The sequence below is a fragment of the Lagopus leucura genome, unplaced genomic scaffold (genome assembly GCF_019238085.1).
Source record: "Lagopus leucura isolate 7727_CA_CO unplaced genomic scaffold, USGS_WTPT01 Super-Scaffold_100008, whole genome shotgun sequence".
Lineage (NCBI taxonomy): Eukaryota > Metazoa > Chordata > Aves > Galliformes > Phasianidae > Lagopus > Lagopus leucura.
Genome location: NW_024962265.1, coordinates 20824250 through 20828973, shown reverse-complemented (window position 1 = coordinate 20828973; position 4724 = coordinate 20824250). Strand labels below are relative to the sequence as shown.

The 4724-nt window shown below is 41.4% G+C and overlaps 1 pseudogene; it reads left to right on the top strand.

The window, feature by feature from the left end:
- The window catches only part of LOC122180829, a 3299-nt pseudogene extending 1777 nt beyond the window's left edge, over positions 1–1522 (top strand).
- Positions 1523–4724: the final 3202 nt, after the last annotated feature.

Here is a 4724-nt window from a genome sequence, read left to right as displayed (position 1 = left end):
GATCAACATCTTCCGATCTTCGGTACAAAATAGTATTTGGGGGGGGGGTGGGGGGAGCAAAACCTGCCATTAATATACATTCTGTGGTCATCCACAGGCTTCATTATTGATTTACTGAGTACAACAGCTGAATCTAGTGGCAGTCTATGGAAACAATGCAATTCACATCCGGACAAAACAGAGTGATGATGGAAAATACTATTTTGTACCTCTGGCTGTCTCTGCTGTCTTTTCTTTGAGCAATTCTTTTGAGTTAGGGAGTTTCCTAACACCTATCTACTTTCTTGACCTAACTCTAATGGATGTGGATTGCTCAGGATGAGGTGTGTTGCAAAGCTGAAGATTTACTTGATCATCTGATTCCTAGCTAGACTTGAAGGATCAAGACGCTTGCTTTGGTGGTTTCATACAGCTCACCCTTCATTAGCTTTGCAAGAAGATAGAAGGGTGTCAAGAACAGCAGCAGGCTGTATTTTACTCATTTATGCCCAGTTTCTGTCATTTTTTTTTCCCTTAAGTAAGTTTTCTACTTTGATTCTTGATGTGACATGGTCCTCAGTCTCCATTAAATTTGTGGTGGCATCGAAGAATTCACTTGCCTATCAATTGCCTTTCATCTTCAGTGCTTGTGGCACAGTGTTTTACTTGTTGCTGATCCTTAGTTACTGATCAGATTGGAGATAAAGATCCATGCACCACATGCTCTTCTCTTAGAGCCTGCAATTCAAGTAAAAAGCACAGTAAAAGAAATCTTTTTGAAACAAACGTATAAAGAACATGAAAACTCACCCTGAAATTATGAAGATTTTCCAAGTGCTGCATTTCGTCTTTCATTTAATGTTGCACAGTGCCAGCATTCCCTCTCCTGTAGTGCATGCCTATTTAGAGTACCATTTTCTATGATTTTTTATAAGAAGCTGTGAGCTTCTAGGGAAAGTACTATGAACAGTGCATGCCTTTGGAATCACAGCTTTAAAACTGGAACGGGACTGGAAAACAACTGATTGACATAGCAGAATGGCTCCCTCCTTATCCTTATCAGCAAAAACAGAATCGATGGAATGCTTCTGGGAATTCTCATGCTAGGAATCCCACTTTAATTAAAAGATTTTAGTTGTTTCTAGTAATAACGAGATGTCAAATAATTACAGTTACATTTTGCATGAAAGTGAATTAAAATGTACTCTTTTCCCAGTGTTTATTCACTTGCTTATTACCAACATCTTAGGCTGTATCTGTTTGCAAGAATCAACTTATATTTAATAGTCTTTGTACTCTAGACAGCAAGTCTTGAGCCACAATAAAAAATAGTTTGTGAGAACCAGTATGAAAAGAAAACGCAGTACAGTGGACTGATACATAAATTACCACTGGATTGCTTCAGAAAGGCCGTGAAATGCTGAGTTAACCTGACAGTGATCTCTTTACACTGTAGCAAGATCTTATTAACACTGTTGGAGAAAGTGCTGCCTTGGGAGCTGCAGGTATTGTTATTTGGAGAGAGATGAATTTAACTTTGTAGGGTAAGCCTGTGCCTGATTTAAATGCAGTGTGTAAGATCCTCATTTTATCCTATTAAATAGACACTAAGTGCATCAGTTCAGTACCAGCAGAACTGACTGCTTAATATGTCTTTGTTGTCTCCCAGTAAGGATGGCCATGAAACATGCAGTTCTTCCTGACCAGCATAGTTGTGTGTAGCAAAACCAAGCAATCATGGTAAGAAGAGGAGCCAGCAGCTAATAATAGGCAATCAGTAAGACAGTATTATCATCTTGGTCAGAATCCTTTCCAGTTGGAGAAAACATCAGAAAATCAGCTGGAGCCTGACTAGCCCATCAGTTAAGTATAACAGCAGTGCCCAGCAAGGTGTCTGATTATGGAATTCTGTTTGTGTTTGTGTGGGCAACTGAAATGAAGAAAGCTGCTGAGATTAGGTGGAGATGCTTTGTATTAGATGATAACAGACCTAGCCACAGTAAACTTAGAGATTGATGTCTGAGGTGCCAACCTGTCCTGGAGCTTTCAGACAATCACATATCAGATTTTGTCTGGAAAAAAGAATATGTCCTTACAGCTGTGTGAAGTAGATGTTCCGGGCCAATTTTATGTTGGCAGATAGTAAAGAAAACCCAGCCAGCATCAGAATGGATGGCTGAAGGTAAGAGTTCAGTTATCCTCAGCAAATCCAATTGCTCTGCCCAACCCTTGTGAATATTCAGCCTGAGTTCTGTCAGCCTCAATGTAAATGGGACTGAACATCTTTCCAGCTGGGTCAAATAATGTAGGCAAGCCCCTGGAGCATCTTAATCATCTCCAGACCTCCAGGCTCTTGCCAAATAGCCTGGCAGCAATCACCTTCATTTCTAGCATATATCATGGTTTCTTTCTAGTCCTACAGGCTGGGTTGTTTTCTGGAGATCCAAATTGATAAAGCCCTTTGCAGCACTCTGCACCTCCACTAGGCTATATTTTCTGTGTTAAATCTAGCAGTTCTTTAAATCAGACACATGTAAGTTATCTTGAATGAGTCCAGTAATGTGGGCTCCTTACATATTGTGTATTTTTCAGACTGAATATGGAAAAAAAAAAAAAAAAAAAGACCGTTTAGTTTCCTCTCAGGAAAAAAAAAATAAATTACTTTTACCTTCTGCAGAGCAACTGCAAAAAAGTACAAAAAATCATTGATTCTGAAGTTGGGCCCTATGTTACCAATACCACAGCAGCAGATGAGGTGTGCAACAGGTCTCAGGCAATGTATGAAGTGTTCAGAGAATCTGGAGAGCCATAATGAGGAAGTAGTTGCAAGTATGTACCCAGAGAGGGGTTAATGGCTAACTGTGCAGACAGAGGTTAGTGACAAGTGGCGTCCCAGACGGGTCCGTACTGGAAGCAGTGCTCTTTAACATCTTCATCAATTACATTGACAGTGGGATTGAGCACACTCTCAGCAAGTTTGTGGATGACACCAAATGTTAGGGTGCAGTTGAAATGGCCGGGGGATGGGATGCCATCCAGAGTGATCTAGACAGGCTGAAACAATGGGCCTATGAGAAGAATATGAGGTTCAACAAATCCAGGTGCAAGGTCTGCACCTGGGTCCTGACAACCCCCGCTGTCAGTACAAACTGAGGGATGTAAGGATGGATGCAGCCCTGCCAAAAAGGCCCTGGGGGTACTGGTGGATTGCAAACTGGACATGAGCCAGAAATGTGCCCAGAAAGCCAACTGCATCCTGGACTGCATCAAAAGTGCGGCCAGCGGGGTGAGGGAGGTGATCAGCGATCCTGCCCCTCTACTCTGCATGGTGAGGCCTCACCTGGAGTACTGCGTCTGGATGTGGAGTTCTCAGTACAGGAGAGACACAGACCTGCTGGAGCATGTCCAGAGCAGGGCCACAAAAATGATCTAAGGGATGGAACACCTCTCCTACCAGGACAGGCTGAGAGAGCTGGGGCTGTTCAGCCTGGAGAAGAGAAGGATCTGGGAAACCTGAGAGCGAACTTTTGGTATCTAATGGGGGGCTGCAAGAAATAAGGGGACAGTCTCGTTAGCAGGGTCTGCTGTGACAGGATGAGGAAATGGTTTCAAACTAAAAGAGGAGAGATTTAAATTGGATATAAGGAAGTTACAATAAGGGTGGTGAAGCACTGGAACAGGCTGCTCAGAGAGGTGGTGGACGCCCTGTCTTTGGAGACATTCAAGGCCAGGCTGGACCAGGCTCTGAGCAACCTGATCTAGCTGTAGGCATCCCTGTTCATTGCAAGGAACTTGAACTAGATGACCTTTAAGGGTCTCCTCCAGCTCAAAGGATTCTATGATTCCAGAATATCTATATTTGAATCCTAAGAGATAGATGCCTCAAAGGACCAAGGATTCATTGTGAAAAGAAAAAGATCAAATGATGATGTGGAAATAAAGGCAGATACATTTGTATGCTGTGTGGAAGGTTTTGAAACTCCTAGCAGCTTTTAATTCTTCAAACATATGCTGCTATCCTCATATCTAACCTCGGTGAGTTATTGTCATAATAGCTATTTCAAACAAATGATTGTAAGATGAATAAATGCTATGTTAAGAGAGCATTTGAAGGCAAGTGAGAAAAACTTTCTTTTTTTGACAGAATACCTCTGCAGAAAGAAATACTTTAAATTCCTTTTAAATTAAGGAGGACAGTGACTAGAACAGAACCAATCAATGAGAAATAAATTGAGTTTAGAATGATTGTTCTTTAAAAGAAGAAAAACATAAATGAAATTCAGACTTTATCTTTCAGAAAATAAATGTTTTCAAAAGCACTTTTCTGATAGTGAAGAAAAGTAGAAATATTCTGATTGACTTTTTTTGATGGAATGACATTTTCAGACAAATGCAGTTTGTTAAAGTGCTGATTGTTGTGGAATTTTTGAGGGACAGGGCCTGAGGGAACGGCATGGAGCTGTGTCAGCAGAGAGTCAACTGGGGGATCAGGAGAAATTTCTTCACTGAGAAGGTGGTCAACCCTATTTCCTCTTTAAGCAGTTACCTGCCCATGGAGAGACACTGAAACCAGGTGATATTTAACGACCCTTCTGACACAAGCCATTCTATGATTCTATGATTGAGATATATATGCATGGCTTTTGTTTTGTTTTGTTTTGTTTTCCAACAGGAAGACCTGAAAATCCACGTTTCCCTGAGCCCTGGAAGGCAAACAGCAAAGCACAGAGCAGTACAGCAAAGTC